General features: G+C 47.2%; 1 pseudogene; it reads right to left on the minus strand.

Annotated features, from left to right (window-relative positions):
- Positions 1 to 4062, minus strand: LOC132649988 (uncharacterized; annotated as a pseudogene).
- Positions 4063 to 19950: the final 15888 nt, after the last annotated feature.

The raw sequence follows: 19950 nt of genomic DNA on the forward strand, positions 1-19950 counted from the left end.
TCAGACCGTCTGATTGGCCTGTTTGGAAGGATGCTGCCATTCAGATTCCTCTGTGGTTTCAAGGATCATAATCGCACCAAGGAGTGACAGGGTGGTTGTCTGGTGACCTATTGGGGGCACATGAGCACTGTGCTCATTTATCAGCCTGCTTCCTTTCCTGGAAATATGGGTGGAAAGTAAAGGGTGGTTTTGCTGTAGAGATCTGCCACACAGTTCCAGATCACAGAAATAATTCTACACAGGCTACTGAGGACCAGAATGAAGACAGAGCCCTTGCAGCCCGGTATTGGAATCTCATGGACGGGGCTTTTTTGATGCTGACCCCAATGCTGCTGAGCAAAATTCAGGTGAGATGGTCTAGTTTGGGTTGACAGGGCTGTGCACCAGATTTCTCGTCACAGAAGTACAGATGTCAAACTCCTGATGCAATAAGCTTCCCAGAGTCCGATGTACAGAAGCTGAACAAGCTTATCTTCAAATTCCCACAGGTGCCAGAATCTGCTGCTCACAATGATTATCCCAAACCCCAAAGACAGGAGGCTACAGAGAAGTCAGCCAGTCTCCAGATCCACTCCTTTGCCCCAGCAAATCTGAACATGAGATAGAACAAGTGTAATATCAAGCTGGGGACATAACAAAAGTGTGGGAATACTTATAGATCATGGTGTACAGAGCACTTAATCCTCTCAGTGGTCCCTGCTCTTTCAATATTCTATTGAAGTGGTCTGTATACACTATTCAGGTCCTACACCATAGATAAATATGCATAAAAGGCCTTGATATATATGACTCTGGCAGGAGTCCCGACTGTAAGGGGGTTTGGACACTATTTGACTGTACACCTCACATGCTGCTCTGTTTCTATTTGATGACTAGGAACCTCAATACTTGGAGCCAATGGTAGAATAAGCATTTGTAGTCTCATTGATGGTCACTCTTACTGCATCCTTTTTTGCAAAACACAACGATTTTAAATAACTTTAATGCATGTTCCAAAATGGGGGTATGTGCAAATTATTGTAGTGGATGATCGCATGACATTAACTAGAACAGTTTCATATCTGTTTAACCCTTCAGAAGAAAGAAGCCAAAAGAAACCTAATGTTCACAGTCTGCTCATTTATGTAAAGCACACACACACACACACACACACACACACACACACACACACACGCACATACACGACTTCTTTAACCATCTGAATATATATCATAATCATGCACAAAAAATGATGGTGGGTTGAGCAGGTAATGGGGATGGTACCATCATCATCCCTTTCCTATTTTCTCCACAGTGTTCATTTCTAGAGAGAGTTATGTGTGATAGTTCACAATTAAAACAGTGTGAGCACAAAATTAAACTTTTGCTTGTAACTGGACAGATATAAATTGGTATTGGAGTGATGGTCACCTACTGTGTGTGAGGTGCCAAGTTCACAGCCCAGGGCCACAGAACAATATGTTAGTGAAAGATGAGGAATCATGGATATGGGCATTCTGTTTCTGCTCTTTATTCAGTGTTGCACTTTGATAAAATTGGCTTCATTTGGATGCAACACAGAATGTATGGAGAACCACTGTCATCTTTGACACAATACTTACACTTCACAATAATAGTATGAAACACTTAATTGGATCTTCCATCAATTCATATCTTTGACTGTAGCAATAAGGAAAATGATAAAATCATGCTGGATGTGCTGATAAGTCATTCACAGAAAGGAAGGGGTTGAAATTCCTCAGTAATTCTAGTATTTATTTACATAATGCCATTACCCTTGCACAGGCAGAATTTTAAGGGGCCTACAAAAGAGATTTCTTTGCAGTAGACACTATCTACCAGCTATCCAGTGTTCCAGAATCTTCTGTGTCTTGCGCTTCCTAAAAGGGGGAAGGCAGTAGTTGTGTTGCTTGGGAAATTACATCAACAAGGTGGGTGTACAATAGATGGTGTCTTCGGTTCTCCCACGGGCCCTGTCTTGCTGAGGAAGGTCTGAGGCAGGGGACAGCAGAGGTAGTGTGCTTTGAATCAGAAAAGAAATTGGGGTGGAGAATGATTTCAGGTCAGACAGATGAGCTTCTGTGGCAGACATGGGGTCTGCCTTGGCTGAACCCATGCATTTTGTAAAGAACCAACAGAAAGTCTTCATACATCATATTTTGTGTTTTTACCTTTTAGTGTTATCACTGACATGATCCGTTGGGAGGATTCAGTCATTACCTCCTCTTCTAAGTCACGGGAAATCTGTGTCAGGGAAGAGTGTCATCCAGAGAGCGGAAGGTTCTGAGTAAGAAGTTCTGTCAGTCACATGCTCCTGCCCAGCACCAAGCCATGCTGCAGGCTCTCCACATTTTGTATTCCTATCTCATGTTTTGCTTCATTTGAAAATACTTTTTTAACAGTCCAGGAGATTAATGGCCATTCACAGTCACTCACACACTTACTAGCCCCACTTTATAGAGCTAATTCTCATCATCAGTGTCAGTGAGTTACACACATATGTGGTCAATTCAGGCCCAGGAGCCTTAATATTCATACACAGGCTTTCCTGGCATCTATGATGTTCACCAGGATGTCCTCAAATGGAAGGGATGTTCAAAAGTAGCCCAATCTATACATCACAGGTCATCTTTGGCATTTTCAGTCCTAGGATAGTGACGGTGGTTAATGAAATCCACCTGGAATATATAAAAGCTTTACTTTTTATCTCTTATAGGAAGATCAAATGTTAGTGACTGCCAACCTTAAGAGAAACAAGTTACTGTAAAGATTCTTTTTTTTTTCCACAGCATTGACAAAAATTTTAAAGATTTATCGAAATGTTGCCCATTTTCCCCAAAAGCACTTATGGCAGTTTATATCGGATGCCAAAGCTGTATTGTATGCACAATATGCTCAAAATCCTTAAGATATAAATCCACGTTTTTATGCTTGTAATACACAGTTTCCCCCTCAGACCCAAGTTTACAATGTGTAGACAATGCTTATTCTCTAATATGTAAATGATACACTAAATATAAAAACCTGAGAAAGCTGATTAATTCAAGTTAATACGATGGTGTGCCAAAAGGACAAAAGAACATCACCCCCGAAGACAAAACACCCCCAAGAAGACATAAAAACCAAATCCTGCACAATCAACATTCCATGTAAAAAAAGCCTGAACAAAGTGTCAATGTGCTACACAATTCCACTTCTGTGTGGGAATGTATGGATTTGATGCACCACTGTCATTTTTACAGTCTTTGGCACTCTCGTTTCCACATATCCCCCTGCTTTGAGATGATGAACAACTGCTACCAAATCACCAATCACCGAAAGTCCACTCTAGCTTAGTCTGAGTAAAATCCAGCATAGAAGTATTCCATTGTTCTGGGTATGATGACACTGTGTCTCTCTTTCGAGGTTTCCTCCTCTGTGCAAACCACAGATGAAGGTGTAATTCTGGACTTGAACTGCATGGAAGAGACAGTGAGGTCTGCCTTTCCGTTTTCTTCACATGCCTGCAGATCTTTCTCAGACACTCATGTCATTGTGGCAACCAATCATAGTTGAAGTAGAAGCGCTTTCACCATTGGCCCAAGTTGGTAATGTAGGGGACCCCACTGATCTTGATGGGGTCAACTGTGGACCATGTTTGATTGCGATGGTGAAGATCAAAAAGTTGACATCGATCCATGAACACTCTCAGATGTGGTAGTCATGAAGAACTTCCTCCTTGGATGGCTGCTAAGGTGGAAACTAAGGGATTGGTGGCTGAGCCTCACCCCTTTCTCCTGTTCTACAAGGGTTTCTGAGGTGCCAGTGTGTGAACACAGCCTCAACTTCAATGGCCTCATTGGAAGGAAGATCTCCGGAGTCACCCAGGTCCAGCTGAGGACAGAGATCTATGATGCCCATCCCTGATACCCTCTTCCCCGGCCTCACACCACCTTCAATGTGCCCACAAAATGGAACTCATGAGACGCACATGTGCCCTTGAGCTGGAGAGCCTGGGGAGCTGTTTAAGGGCCCATCATCAAGTTTCCTCAGGGCATCTCTATCGGCCACCAACTCTGCCATGTTCACACAGTGAGCCACAGTGAACAGGCTTATGTTGCCATGAGTACAAGGCCGAGGTGACAGTTCCAGAGCAATGACCAGGCTCCAATGGGCACATGTGAGATCTCAGAGTGATGTCTTTAAGATCAGTTCATCATTGAGTCATGTACCAAACGGCCACTATGGCATACTAGAACAAGGTGTAGACCATTTGTGGTTGTCCACCTGACCACATCTGAAACTAAGGGACCAGTGACATCTCTGAGGATTTGGTTCCTTTATGAAATCACATGAAATACAAAGATTTATTTCTCATTCAGATCTCTGAGGTAAGGAGTTATGATGTTAAATAGACATCATTTGAGATAAGCAGCCCCCTTTAATCTAGACCACACATGTGCTGGTTGCCTACAGAAAGGACACAGACCAAAGCTTGTCATCGCTGTTTTCTTCTGCTCACTCCTATAGCAGTCCACTCCCTAACTGGCATTGATGCTCACTTTTCGATTGCAGAATATACTGCCATCTGGCTGTGACATGCAGCATTTTTTTTCCAAAACACCTACTGTGTTCTTAGACATTCTTTTGGTAGACAGCCATTGTTGGAAATGCTGAGCTACAAACTGTAAGTCACTCTAATAAATTGCCTTCATAGACAGATAGAGAGGTAGATAGATAGATAGATAGATAGATAGATAGATAGATAGATAGATAGATAGATAGATAGATAGATAGATGAGACGTAGATATAGATAATAGATAGGTGACAAAATGAGAGATTATAGGTAGATGAATGATAGATGATAGATAGATAGAGATAGATGACAGATAGAATATAATAGATGGAGGATATATGATACTTGTAGATATTTGTAGATACTTGTAGATATGTGTAGATATATAAAGACTGATAGATCATATATGGAGGCATACACACATACCTACACAGACACACGACAGAGATCTAAATCCTGACATTATAAAGATCCCTGTCAAATAAACACGTGTTGATAGAAGTTATTCTAGAGTAAAAGTGAGATATTTTTTAACATCTAGCATAGGTTTTCCAGTTTGCTACAGCTGTAGCTCCTGCACACTTCTCCCGTCACTGAAGCAACTCAGGGAAGTGCAAAGTGAACTATAGGCCTGCAGTGTAGACTGTTCTACAAACATAAACAGACAAATACATTTGGTCATCCTGATTCACCAATGGTGACGGACAAGGGATGCATGTAAAACAGAAAATGAAGGTGCTGGGGGATGGCTTTTTCCTCATCAGAGAAGGAAATTCGGGGAGAAAAGTAGCTGATCTTCTGAGGCCAGGGACATGGCAGGGGAGGGTGGGCAACCAATGACAGACCCGAGGAAGAGCCTCAGTCCTTGGGAGCAAGTGACAGGGTATGTGTGTGTACTTAAAGACACAGGGCTGCCAGTCATACACACCTCGAGCTCACCCCACCATTCTTATTGTTGGAGCTTCATGCTGATCCCTGACATGGCAGACGGGGTTCGGGGAATCGCACATCCTCATGTTCAGGGTAGAAGCCACAATGATGGCAACTGCAGGGCTGTCCTCACCACCACCCGGAAATTGTTGTGTTGTGTTGTATTGTATTGTATTGTATTGTATTGTATTGTATTGTATTGTATTGTATTTTACTTTACTTCATTTTATTTAATTTTACTTTTTATTTTACTTTATTATTTTCTTTTTTATTCATTTTATTGTTCAGTGGTAGCCTCACTCCTCCATTCCATCCCCCCTTGACTGTCCCTCACAGAAGGGGAGCCCCCTTTCCCACCCACTCCAGCTCATTAAGTTGCAGCAGGACTGAGCCAGGTGTGCCCACTACGGGAAGTTATCAAGAGGCTGCCAGTGAGTCCCTGTGCCATGCTGCCTTCTAGTCCACAAGCACAGTGAACACAGAAGGCTGAGGCTGCGACATCACATTAAGGGCCCTGGGTGGGGTCCTTGCCTGGTCCCTGGATGAGGCCACCAGCCCGGCCCCATCTTTACCCTGGTTAGGGGGCTCTCTTGACCTTCGTGATGAGCTCCTGTCATCTCTGTGTCCTTTTCCCTTTCCTCTCACTGTCCCCAGGGCTCCCTGTGCCCACACCCACTCAGTATCTCTGCCCTGAGGTGCTAGGGGCAAAGTGTCTCAGAGTATGACTGACAGACCCCTGATTGCACACAGCAGGGAGATGTTGGTTTAAAGACTGTGTGGGAGAATGGCTGTTGCCTCCCGATGCAAGGAGACTGGTCTAGTTAGGGGTGTCCTCCTCAGTCTGTCCCATTTGCTGCCAGGTCACTCTAATCAAGGCCTCCTCACATCCTCCCAGGGGCCAGCCATGACGCTGGGGGGGGGGGGTCTCCAGCCTGTCAAAGGGACTACCCAAACCTGGGTTCTAATTTCTTCACAAGAATCTGTCTTCTCTACCTCTCTGCCCTCGATCTCCTTCTCTTTTTTCTCCCTCTTCCCTTTTTTCCTCTCTCCTCTCTCCCTCCCTTTCTAAACACTTTCTCTCTTCCTCTGTCTCTCCCTCTCTCCTTCTATCCCTCTCTTCCTCTCTCATTCTCTCCCTCTCTTCCTCTCTCCCTCTCTCTCCCTGTGTCTCTCTCCCTGTGACTCTCCCTTTCCCTCCTTCTCTCTCTACTTCTATTTCTCTTTCATGTTCTTCATCTCTCTCCCTCTCTGTTCCTCCTCCCTCTCTCCCTCCCTCTCTCATCTTTCCCTCAGACTCTCCCTCTCCCTCTCTCTTCCTTTTTCCCCCTCCATCTCTCTCCCCCTCTCTTTCACTCTCTCCTGCACTCTCCTTTCTCTCTCCATCTCTCCCTATCTCTATCCCTCTCTCTCCTCTCTCTCCATCTGTCACTTTCTCTCTCCCACTCTCCCTCTTGCTCCCTCTCTCTCCCTCTCTTTCCCTTTCTCCTCTCTCCTCCCTCTCTCTCCCTCTCACTCCTTGTCTCTCTCTTTCCTTCTCCATCCCTACCACTCTCTCTCCCTCTTCCTCTATCCCTCTGTCCCTCTCTTCCTCTCTCTCTCCCTCCCTCTCTGTTGCTCCCTATCCCTCACTCTCCCTTTCTTCCTCTAGCTCCTTTCTCTCCCTCTTTCTTCCTTCTTCTCTTGCTCTCTCTACCTCTCTCCCTCCCTTGATCCCTCTTTTTCTCTCTCATTCTCTCTCTCCCCCTCCCTCTCTTTCCCTCTGTCCCTCTCTCACCCTCTCTCTCTCACTCAGTCTCTCCCTTTCTCCATCTCTACCTTTCTCCCTCTCCCATTCTGCAACTCTCTCCCTCTCTGTTCCTCTCTTCCCTTCCCTCTCACTCCCTCTTCTCTCCTCTCTCTCCCGCTTTTTCCCTCTCTCACCCTCTCTCCCTCCCTTTCACCCTCTGTCTCCCTCTATGTTTATGCCTCTCCCCCTCTCTCTCCATGTCTCCCTCTCTCTCCCTCAAACTCTCACTGTGTCTCTCTCCCTGTGACTTTCTCCCTCTCTCTTCTACTCTTTCCTTGTCCATCTCTCTCCCTCTATTCCTCTCTCCCTCTGTCCTCTTCGTGTCTCTCTCCCTCTCTTTTCCTCCTTCTCCCTCTCTCTTTCCCTCTCACTATCTCTCTCCCTCTCACTCCCTTTCTTTCTCCTTCTATCTCCCTCACATTCACTCTCCCTCTCTTCCTCTTTCTTCCTCCCTCTCTCTTTCCCTCTCTACATCTCTCCATATCTCTTCCTCTCCCTTCTCTCTCCATATTTGTTCCTCTCTCCCCCTCTCTCTCCATCTCTCACTCTCTCTTTCTCTCTCTCCCACTGTCTCCCTCCCTCTCTCCTTTCTCCCTCCCATTCTCCCTCTTTTACTCTCCCTATCTCCCAATCTCTCTCCATTTCTCTCCTCTATCCCTCTCTATATATCTCTCTTCTCTCTCACTCACTCTCCTTTTCTCTCTCCCACTGTCTCCCTCCCTCTCTCTCCTTTCTCCCTCCCATTCTCCCTCTCTTTCACTCTGTCACTCTCTCTCTCCCACACTCTCCTTCTCCCTCTCTCCCTCTGTCTCCCTCTATTTCCCTCTCTCTTGCTCCCTCTCTCTCACTCCCTCTCTCTATCCCTCCCTATACCTCACTCTCCCTCTTTCTCTACCTATCTCCCTCTCCCTCTCTCTTTCTCTATCCCTCCCTCTTCCCCTGCCTCATGCTCTCTCCCTGTCACTCCCTCTCTCCATCTATCTCTACCTCTCTCTGCCTCTCCCCATTTCTCTCCTTGTCTCCCTCTTTCTCTCCCTCTCTCCCTCTCTCACTGTGACTCTCTTCCTCTCCCTTTCTCTCCCTGTGTTTTTCTTCCTGTGACCCTCTCTCTTCCACTCTCTCCTTGTCCATCCCTCCATCCCTCTCTCCCTCTATTCCTCTCTCCCTCTGTCCTTCTCTTCCTCTCACTTTCTCTCTCTTGGTTAACCTTCCCCCTCCTCTGCATCTCACTCCCCTTCTCCCTCACTCTCTCCCTCCCTCTCTCTCCATCTCTCTTCCTCTTTCTCTCTCCCTCCATCTCTCCCTCTCTCTTTCTCTCTCCCTATCTCTCCATTTTCTCCTCTCTTCTTCTCTCTTTCCCTCTCTTCTTTCTCTCTCTCCCACCATCTCCCTCCCTCTCTCCCTCTGTCTTTCTCATTCTCTGTCTCTTTCCCTCTGTCCCTCTCTCCTTCTCCCTCCCTCCCTCTCCCTCTCTCTCCCGCTATTCCTCTCTCCATGGCTCACTCTATTCCTCTCTCCCTGGCTCACTCTGTTCCTCTGTCTCTCTTCATGTATGTCTCCCTCCTGCTTTCTCCTTCTATGGCTCTGTCTCCCTCTATTTCTTTCTGTCTCTCCCTCTCTTTTCCTCTCCCTCTCCCTCTCCATCTCTCAATTTCTCTCCTCTCTGCCTCTCACCTTCTGTCTCTCCCTCTGTCTACCTCTCTCCTTCTCCCTCTCCCCTCTCTCTCCATCTTTCTCTCCCTCTCTTTTTCTCTCCCTCTCCTGTGTCTCTCTCTCTGTGAGTCTCTCTCTCCCTCTCTCTCTTTCACTCTCTCCTGTCTGCCTCTCTCTCTCCATCTTTCTCCCTCTCTCTCTCTCCTTATGTCTCTCTCACTGTGAGTCTCTCTCTCTCCCTCTCTCTCTTCCACTCTCTTCTTGTCCATCTCTCCCCCTCTCTCCCTTTATTCCTCTCTCCCTCTGTCCTTCTCTTCCTGTTTTTCTCCCTCTCTGTTTCTCCTTCTCCCTATCTCCTACTCTCTCTTTCTTTCTCCCTCCCTCTCTCTATACCTCAGTTCCTCTCTCCCTGTCTCTCTCTTTCATCCTTCTCTCCCTCTCTCTTACTCTCTCTCCCTCACTCTCCCTCTCTCTTTCTCTCCCTCTTTCTCCCTCCTATTGTCCCTCTCTTTCCCTCTGTCCCTCTATTTCTCTTTCCCTAGCTCCCTCTATTCCTGTGTCTCTCTTCCTGTGTGTCTTCTGCCCACTTTCTCCTTTATGGTTCTCTCTTCCTCTCTCTCTCTTTCTCCCTTTCTCCCTTTCTCCCCTTATCTGCCTCCTCTCTCTCTCCCCCGTCTCCCTCTGTCCCACCCTCACCCTCTCTCTCACTCCCTCTCTACTTCTCTCTATCTCTCCCACTCTTTCTTTCTCTTCCTTGCAGCACCACCTGTTTCCCTCTCTCCAATTCTCTCCCTCTCCCTCTGTCCCCCCTCTCTTCCTCTCTGTTCCTCCCTATCCCTCACTCTCCCTCTCTATCCCTCTCCCTTCATCTCCTTCTCTCCCTCTGTCTACCTCCCTCTCTCACTCTTTCTCTCCATCTCTCTCTCCATCTCTCTTCCTCTCTCTCCCTCTCTTTCCCTCTCTCGAAATCTCTCCCTCCCTATTCCTCTCTCTCTTTCTCTCCCTCTCACTCACTCTCACCCTGTGTCTCCCTTTCTCTCCCTCTCTCTTTCCCACTCTCCCTCTGTTACTGCCTGCAGCAACACCTGAATACTGCCTGAGTGAGAGCTGTGGGGGGGGGAGACAGACAACACAAGGAAGACACCAAGTCAAGGTTTCTGATCAAGGTGCCTTTTACCAAACATACAAGCAGCACTTATAAAGCAAAGGATCACAAGCAATTTTCTCATGGTAACAGCTCATCTTGGCAAAGCATCCGAGGAGTCACTCAAGGTTACACAAAGTTTACTGTCTGGTCCCAAGGGCTGCATGGAGTTTGTTATCTAGTTGTCATGAACAGAACACCCGCTAGAAAAGTTGCCAAGGTCAGTCTCTGAGAAACTGAACTTTAAGTGAGAAACATGTCTGCCAAGGCCAGGAGGCAAAACTCCATTAACCAGACTCCTTCATCCCTCTCTCCATATCTCTCCCCTCATGCCCTCTTTGTACATCTATCCTCTCTCTCTATCTCTCTCCTACTATCCACATCTCTTCACTCTCCCTTTCTCTCTCCCTCTGTCCTCCTCTCTCTCTCCAACCATCTCCCAACCTCTCTCTCCCTTTTTCTCCCTCCCTCTCTCGCTCCCTCTATTCCTCTCTCCCTGGATTCCTCTATTCCTGTGTCTCTGTTCCTGTATGTCTCTCACCCACTTTCTCCTTTATGGCTCTCTCTTCCTCTCTCTTTCTCCCTCTGTCTCCCTCTATCTCCTTCTCTCTCCCTCTGTCTGCATCTTTCTCTCTCCCTCTCTTTCTCCATCTCTCGATCCCTCTCACTCTTTCTCTACTTAATGTATTCCCGCCTCTCTCTCTCTCCTTCTCTCTCCCTCTCAACCTCACTCTTCCTTTCCATCTCTCTGCCTCTCTTTCCCTCCATGCTTCTCTCTCACTCTCCCTAGCCTCCTCTCTCCCTCTATCTCATCCACTCTCTCCCTCATTCCCTCTCTTTCCCTCTCTCCATTTCCCTCTCTCTCCCTCACTCTCTCTGTCCCCTTCTCTCTTTCTCTCTCCCTATCTCTCCATTTTTCTCATTCTCTCCTCTCTCCTTCTCTCTCCCTCTCCCTCACTCTTCCTCTCTCCATCTCCCTCTGAGTCTGTCCCCCTCTCTCCCTCTCTTTCATGTGCTCCAGCTCTCTCTCTCTCTAGATCCCTCATTACCTCTTTCCCCTATCTCAACCACCCTCTCTCCCTCTCTTTCCCTCTCGCCCCTCCTTCTCTCTCTCTAGCTCTCTTGCCCTGTTTCCCTCTCTCTGTCTCTCTCCTCTCTTTCTCTCTCCCTATCTCTCTCCCTCTCAATTTCTTTCTCCCTCAACATCTCTCCCTCTCTCTTTCCCTCTCTCCCTCTCTTAATTTCTCTCCCTCCCTACTTCTATCCCTACCTATTTGTTCTTCTCTTCCTCTCTCTCTCCATATCTCTTCCTCCCTATCCCTCACTCTCCCTTCCTCTCTCCCACTTTCTCTACCTATCTCTCTCCATCTCTTCCTCTCTCCTTCTCCCTCCCTTTCCCTCACACTTCCTCTCCCCCTCTTTCCTTCTCTCCCTCTCTCTCCCTCTTTCTAGCTCCCTCTCTACCTCTCTCTTGCACTATTTCTCCCTCAATCCCTCTCTTTCCCTCTCTTCAACACTCCCTCTCCCTCCCTATTCCTCTCTCTCTCCCTCTCTCTTTCTCTCTCTCACTCTTCCTCTCTCTCTCTCCTTCTGTCTCTCCCTCTCTCTGTCTTTCTTTCTTCCCCCTCTCTATTTCTCTTCTGCTCTCTTCCTGTCTCCCCCTCTCACCCTCTCCCTTTCTCTCCCTCTTTCTCAGTGTGTGTCTTTCTCCCACTCCCTCTCTTCCTGTGCATCTCTCCCTCTGAATAGGTCCCCCTCCCTCTCTTCCACCCTGTCTATTTCCATCCCTCCCTCTCTCTCCCTCTATTCATCTCTCACTCTGTCCTTCTCTTCCTGTGTCTCTCCCTCTATTTTCCTACTTCTCCCTCTCTCTCCCCATCTCTCCTACTCTCTCCCCCTTACTCCATTTATTTCTCCCTCCCTCTCTCTGTCCCTGTCTTCCTCTCTCCCTATCTCTCTCTGTCTCTCTATTTCTCCCTTCTCTCTCCCACTCTCTCTCTCCCTCCCTCTTTCTTGCTCCTATCCTGCCTCTCTTTCCCTCTGTTCTTCTCCCCTTCTCTCTACCCCTCTCTGCTCCCTCCCTCCCTCTCTCTCTCTATTCCTCTCCCTAGCTCCCTCTATTCCTGTGTCTCTCATCCTGTGTGTCTTCTGCACACGTTCTCCTTTATGTCTTTCTCTTACTCTAACTCTCCCTCTTTCTTCCTCTATCTACTTCTCTCTCTCTCCATCTGTCTGCCTCTGTCTCTCCCTTTCTCTCTCCCTCTCTCACTCTCTCTCCCCATCTCTCCCTCTCTTTTCCTCCCTCCTGCTTTCTCCCTTTCTCTAGTTCCCTCTCTCACTCCCTCTCCCCTTCTCTCTTCCTCTCTCTCCCTCTATCTCCCACTCTCTCTCCCTCTCTCTAGCTGCTGCTCTCTTTCCCCCTCTCCCTCTGCCCCTCTCTTCCTCTCTGTTCCTCCCTCTCCCTCTCTCCCTTACTTTCTCCCTCTTTCTCTCTCTCTCCTTCTCTCTCTCTCTCTCTCTCTCAGCCTCTCACTTTTTCTCTATTTCTCTCTCCTCACACTCTCTTCCTTTTTACCGCTTTCTGTCCCCCTCTCCCTCTGTCACTCTCTTCCTCACTCTTCCTCTGTTCCTCCCTTTTCCTCTCTCGCTCTCTCCCTCTTCCTCCCTCTTTTTCCCTTCCTCTGTCACTCTTTCTCTCTCTCTCTCCCTCTCTGTCTTTCTCCCTCTATCTCACTCTCTCTTCCCCTCTCTCTCCCTCTCTCCCCCCTCTTCTTCTCACTCCCTCTCACTCCATTTCTTTCTCCCTCAATCTGTCTACATCTCATCCTCCCTCTCTCCCTTCCTCTCTCCCTCTCTCCTTCTCCCTCCCTATGTCTCTCTCACTGTTGTGTCTCCCTTCCTCTCTATCTCTCTCCCTGGCTCCCTCTCTCTCGTCCTCTCTCCTTCACTCTCCCTCTCACCCTCACTCTTCCTCTCCCTCTCTCTCCACCTCTTTCCATTTCTTTCCCTCCCTAATGCTCTCTCCCTCTATCTCTGTCTCTGTCTCTCTCCCTTGCTCCCTCTCTCCATCTCAACCACTCTCTCTCCCTCATTCCCTCTCCTTCCCTCTCTCCCTCTATATCCATCACTTTGTCTGCCTCTCTCTTCCTCTCTCCTCTCTCCTTCTCTCTTCCTCTATCCCTCACTCTTCCTCTCTCCATCTCTCTATCTCTCTCTCCCTCTCTTTCCTGCCCTCCAGCTCTCTCCCTTTCTCTCATTCCCTCACTATCTCTCTGCCTCTATCTGAAACTCTCTCCCTCTCTTTTCTCTCTCCCTCTCTCCTCTTCCTCTCTCCCTCTCTCTCCATTTCTTTCTCCCTCAACTTCTATCCTTCTCCCTCCCTCTCTCCTTCTATCTCTCCCTATTTATTCCTCTCTTCCTCTCTCTCTCCATATCTCTTCCTCCCTATCCCTCACTCTCCCTCCCTCTCTCCCAATTTCTGTACCTATATCTCTCCCTCTCTCTATCTTTCTCCTTCTCTCCCTCGTGCTTCCTCTCTTCCTCTCTCCCTTTCCCTCCCTAGCACTCTCTCCCTCTCTAGCACCCTCTCTATTTCTCTCCCTCTACCTATCTCTCCCTCTATCCCTCTCTTTCCCTCTCCTCAACACTCTCACTCTCCCTTCCTATGCCTCTCTCTCCTTCTCTCTCTCTCACACACTTCCTCTCTCTTCCTCTGTCTCACCCTCTTTCTCCATCTCTCTTCTGCTCTCTTCCTGTCTCCCTCTCTCTCCCTTTTTCCCCTCTGTCTCAGTGTGTCTTTCTCCCACTCTCTCTGTGCCTCTCCCCCTCTAACTAGCTCTCCCTCCCTCTCTTCTACTCTCTCCTTTTCCATCCATCCCTTTCTCTCCCTCTGTTCCTCCTTCTCTCTCTCTTTCACTCTCTCCCTTTCTTTCTCCCTCCCTCTCTCTATAGCTCACTTTCTCTCTCTGTCTCTCTATTTCTCCCTTCTCTCCCTCTTTCTTCCTCTCCCTCACTCTCCCTCACTCTCTCCCTCCTATTATCACTCTCTTTCCCTCTCTTCTTCTCTCCCTCCCTCCCTCCCTGTATTCCTCTCTCCATAAGCTCCCTCCATTCCTGTGTCTCTCTTCCTGTGTGTCTTCTGCCCACTTTCTCTTTTATGGCTTTCTCTTCCTCTCTCTTCCTCTCCCTCCCTGTCTCTCTCCCCCTCTAGCTTCCTCAGGCCCACCTTCACCCTTTCTCTCTCCCCCTCTGTCCCAACTTCACCCTCTCTTTTACTCCCTCTCTACCTCTATCTCTACCTCTCTCCCACTCTCCCTCTCTCTTCCTCACACCCCTCTCTTTCCCTCCCTCCAACTCTCTCCCTCCCTCTCCCTCTGTCCCTCTCTCTTCCCCCATATTGCTCACTCTCCATCTCCCTTCATCTCCTTCTCTCCCTCTGTCTCCTTCTTTCTCTCACTATTTCTCTACCTATCTCCCGGCCTCTCTCTCCCACTCTCTCCCTTCCTTTCTCCTCCACTCTCTCCCTCTCTTTCCCTTTCTCTAACCTTCTCCCTCCCTATTCTTCTCTCCTCTCTGTACTTCTCTCTTTCCCTCTCCCTTTCTCTCCCTCTCTCAGTGTGTCTCTCTGCCACTGCCTCTCCCCCTGGCTCCCTCCCTTTGACTATCTCTCCCTCTCTCTTCCACTCTCTCCTTTTCCATCCCTCCTTCTCTCTCTCCCTCTATTCTTTTCATCCTCTGTTTGCCTCTTCCTGTGTCTCTCCCTCTCTGTTCCTCCTTCTGCCTTTCTCTCTCTTCCTCTATCTTCACTCTCCCTCTCACTCCATTTCTTTCTCCCACACTCTCTCTCTTCTCTCTTGCTCTCTGCATTTCTCTCCCACTCTCATTCTATCTCTCCCTCTCTTCTTACCTATCCCTCACTCTCCCTCATACACTCCCTCTCTTTCCCTAGTTCCCACTTTCTCTGTCTCTCTACCTCTCTCTCTCTCTCTCACTCTTTCTCTACTTATCTCTCCCCCTCTCCCTCTCTCTTTCTAACTCTTTCTATCTTTCTCTCTCCCTCTCTCTTCCTCTCTGTGTCTCTGTGTCTCTTTCCCTCCCTGCTGCTCTATCCCTGTCTCTCCACCTCTTGCTCCTCTCTCCCTCTATCTCAACCACTCTCTCCTGCATTCCCTCTCTATCCCTCTCTCCCTATCTCTGTCTCCCTCTCTTTCTTTCTCCCTCTCTTCCCCATGCTTCCTCTCTCCCTCTCTCCCCCTCACTTTCCCTAGCTCCTTCTCTCCCTCTCCTTATCTTTCCCTCTATCCCTCTCTTTTCTTCTCCTCAACTCTCTTACTCTCCCTCTCTCTCCCTGTCTCCCCCTCTGTCTCCCTCTCTTGGTCTTTCTCTATCTCCCCCTCTCTCTCACTCTCTCCTTTTCCATCCCTCCCTCTTTCTCTCTCTCACTATTACTCTCTCCGTCTGTCCTTCTCTTCCTGTCTCTCTCCCTCTCTGTTCCTCTTTCTTCCTCTCTCCCTCTTTCTCCCTCTCTCTCCTACTCTCTCCCTCTCTATCTCCCTCTCACACCCTTTCTTTCTCCCTCCCTCTCTGTCCCTCTCTTCCTCTTTCCCTATATCTCTGTATCTCTATTTCGTTCTTCTCTCCAACTCTCCTCCTCTCTCTCCCTCTAATCTCTCCCTCTTTCTCCTTCCTATTCATCCTCTCTTTCCCTCTGTCCATCTCTCCTTCTCTCTCTCCCCTCTCTCCTCACTCCCTCCTTTTCTCCCTCTATTCCTCTCTCCCTAGCTCCCTCTATTCCTGTGTCTCTCTTCCTGTGTGTCTTCTTATGGCTCTCTCTTCCTTCCTCCCACTCTCTCTTTCCTTTCTCTACCTTTGTCCACCACTCACCCTCTCTCACCCCTGTCTTTCCTTCTGTCCCACCCTCACCCTCTCTCCCACACCCTCTCTACCTCTATCTCTTGCTCTCTCCCTCTCTCTTCCTCTCACCCCCTCTATTCCTCTCTCCAATCCTCTCCCTGTCTCTCCGCCTGTCCCTCTCTTGTCCTCCATATCGCTCATTCTCCCTCTCTCTATCACTCTTTCTCCGTCTCAGTATTTCTCTACCTATCTCTCTGCTTCTCTCTCCCACTCTCTCTCTTGCTTCCTCTCTCCACCTCTCTCTTCCTCTCTCCCCTCTCTCCCTCTCTTTCCCTTTCTCCAACCTTCTCCCTCCCTATTCCTCTCCTCTCTCTACCTCTCCCTTTCTCTCCCTCTCTCAGTGTGTCTCTCTGCCACTGCCTCTCCCCTGTCTCACTCCCTGTGTCTCTCTCTTCCACTCTCTCCTTTTCCATCCCTCCTTCCCTCTCTCCCTCTATCCTTCTCTTCCTTTGTCCACCTCTTCCTGTGGCTCCCCCTCTCTGTTCCTCCTTCTGCCTCTATCTCCCTCTCTCCTTCACACTCCCTCTCAATCCATTTCTTTCTCCCATACTTTCTTCTCTCTTTCTCTCCATTTCTCTCCCTTTCTCCTTCTGTCTCTCCCTCTTTGTTCCTCTCTCTCTTCTTACTATCCCTCACTCTTCCTCATACATTTCCTCTCTCTACTTCTCTTTCCCTCTCTCCGGCTTTCTCCCTCTCTCTAGCTCCCTCTCTCCCTTTCTCTCTCCATCTCTCACTCTTTCTTTACTTATCTCTCCTCCCTCTCTCTTTTCCTCTCTCCCCTCTCCATCTCCTCCCCTCTCATTCTCTACCTGCTGTTCTCTCCCTCTCTCTGGGCCTCTTGATCCCTCTCTCCCTCTATCTCAGCCACTCTCTCTCCCTCATTCCCTCTCTTTCTCTCTCCCTCTCTCTCCATTCCTCTCTCCCTCTTCCTCTCTCCCTCACAATCCAATTCTTTCTCCCACACTCTATCTCTTCTCCCTCCCTCTCTCCATTTCTTTAGCTCTCTTCTTCTATCTCTTTCTCTTTGTTCCTCTCTCTACCTTTCTTCTTACTATTCCTCACACTCCCTCATACACTCTCTCTCTCTACATCTCTTTTCCTCCCTCCCGCTTCCTCCCTCTCCCTTGCTATATCATAATAGTAGCATGGTGATGTCACAATATCTTTGTGATATCCCACTAGTACCTTTCTCATATCAGAATGCCATTGTGACTAGATAATGGTACCATTGTGATGTCATAGTACAATTGTGATGTCACAAAATGATTGTGATGTCCTACTAGTATCATTGTGATTTCATAATAGCCTAGTGATGTCACAATAGTAGCTTTGTGAAGTCAACATGTCTTGTGATGTCCGAATTGCACCATTGTGAAGTCATAATGCCATTGTGTTTACAGCATAGTACCATTGTCAGGTCATAGTATCTTTGTGATATCACAATACTACCATTGTGATGTCACAATTAAAATGTAATATCATAATTCTCTAGTGAAGTCAAATTCGAATGATTTTCATGTCACGATGGGATTGTGATGTCATACTAGTACCATTGTTATGTCATAACACCCTTTTGATGTCACAATACTAGCACTGTGATGTACTAATAGTACCATTGTGATGTCTCAAGTCAATGGTAATGTCATAATTCTCTAGTATTGTCACAAACACAAAATCATGCTGTCACAATTGATCGTGATGTCCTACTTTTACCATTGTCATGTCATAATACACTTGTGATGTCCCAATAATAGCATTGTGATGTCCCAATACCTTTGTGATATCCTGATAGTGCTATTGTGATGTCCTAATGCCATAATGATTAGAAAAGAGTACCATTGTGATGTTATAATCCTATTCAGACTAGAGAATAGCAACATTGTGCTTTCATAGTACAATGATGTCCTACTATGGTGCCCGAAATGTTTTTGCTAGCCTCAACCCACCTCTTCAGGTTTTATTTTTAGAACTCAGTAACAGAATAGCTTGCTCAGCATTTCATGTGCATTTTCTCCCTGGTTCTTCTAACTAGCTGAATCCCATGGCCTTTTCCCCTGTTTAAGATTCTGTCCCTCTACCTTCATTGCTTATCTCCAGAGTCCAGTCAAAGTTCTCCCCAGCTTTATAAGACATATTTCAAACATGTAGGTTCCTGGAAAATATTTCAGTCTGTTTGAACTGCAAAAGTATTATAGGCCTTAAGCAACAGGAGATTTACTCTGTTTTATATTTTTTCTGGTGTGTGTGTACAAATACTTGCATACATGCACATATAAACACATATCAGAGAGAGTGCTGGAGTCAGGGGACAACTTCCTCTCCCTCCATGTATTTTTTTCTTTTTAAAGATTTATTTATTTATTTACTTATTCATTCATGTATTTATTTATTTATGATGTATACAATATTCTATCTGCATGTACACCTGTACACCAGTAGAGGACACCTGCACACCAGAAGATCTCATACTAGATGGTCATGAGCCCCCATGTGGGTGCTGGGATTTGAACTCAGGAATTTAACCTCTATGTCCTGTCTGCAGCCCCTCTACCATCCATTCTAGGGATCCACCTTTGTAGTCATGTTAGTGTGGCAAGCACTCTTATCCCAGGAACCATTTTGTCTGCCCTGTTTTGTTTTTGACACTATTTCTGCATAGCCTAGGATAGTCACCAACTTGTTTTGTAATCAAGGTTGACATCAAACTTTTGATCTTCTTTCCCTCTTTCACTTCAGTGCTAGGATTATAAATGTTGACAGCTGTAGTCAGTTTGATATTTGCCTTGTTTATCTATTTATATATTCAGTGTAATATATATGGATATTTTGCCTCAAGGTAGCTCTGTCCACCACATGCAAGTCTGGCAACCAAAGAGGCAGGATAGGGTCTTAGCTTCTCTGGGACTGTAGATAAAATTGTAAGCCACTGAATGCTGGGAATTAAACCTGGGTCCTCTGGAAGAGCATTAAGCATGGAGCACTCTCCAGACCAATAGTGGCTTCTGTGTTATTTTGTTTGTTTGTTTGTTTGTTTGTTTGTTTAATGTTAGAGACTGGTTCTCCATGTAGCCCTGGTGATTCTGGGCTCAATTTGTAGACCAGGCTGGCCTTGACCTCACAGAGATCCACCTGTCACTGCCTGCCAGAGTGCTGTACCACCATACTTGGCAGTTTCAAGTCATTTTAATATCCCCCCTATTTCAAATCGGGGGTCTTGAACCCTATCAGAGAATTGGACAGTCTCCATTGTGGAGCCAGTAAGAGGACTCAGGCCTAGGAAGAACATGAACATCTTCTATGGAAAAAAAAAGGCCTCTCTGGTCTTTATTATTTTAGAGACCAGTCCTCGTCAGCTTGGCTATCCTCTGCCCCTCAAGAGACTGGAGGTGTGTACTACTTCCTTTCCAGGAAGAACGCTGGAAAAAAGTATGCTTACATATACACGTGTGTCTGTGTGCATATATGTCACGTGTGTGCTGGTGTATATGGTGGCCAGAAAATGGTGTTGAATCCCAGGAAACTAGTTTCAGGTTGCTGTGAGCTGCTCAGCTGTGGCTGAGAACAGACCTCAAGTTGTCTGCAAGAACAGCAAGTGTTCCTCATCACTGAATTTTCTCTCTTAATGGGCTTTTCATTCAAAACAAGAGTGTTAGAAGTTTCAGACTCAGCAGCCTGAGAGTGGCTTATGGATGATTTTTCCTGAGAAACTCTGCTTAATCCAAGTGCTTCTTAAATCTGCCCCTTATTCATCTTCATCTTATAGACAGAGCAACCAGATCTCTGAGAAACTAAAGCTCACAGTTCTCAGAGCTAGTCGGGATATTTTGATGTTGGACCAGGTGCTGTGGTGCCCTTGGTATTCTAATCTTGAGGCCCAGCCCAAGCTTAGGGGCCTGCTATGGAGAACAAGGGATGGCCATATTCAGGGAACTCTAGTTTGCCTTGGAGACAAGTCATGATAGCATAGG

The sequence above is a fragment of the Meriones unguiculatus genome, chromosome X (genome assembly GCF_030254825.1).
Source record: "Meriones unguiculatus strain TT.TT164.6M chromosome X, Bangor_MerUng_6.1, whole genome shotgun sequence".
In the NCBI taxonomy this organism is placed as follows: domain Eukaryota; kingdom Metazoa; phylum Chordata; class Mammalia; order Rodentia; family Muridae; genus Meriones; species Meriones unguiculatus.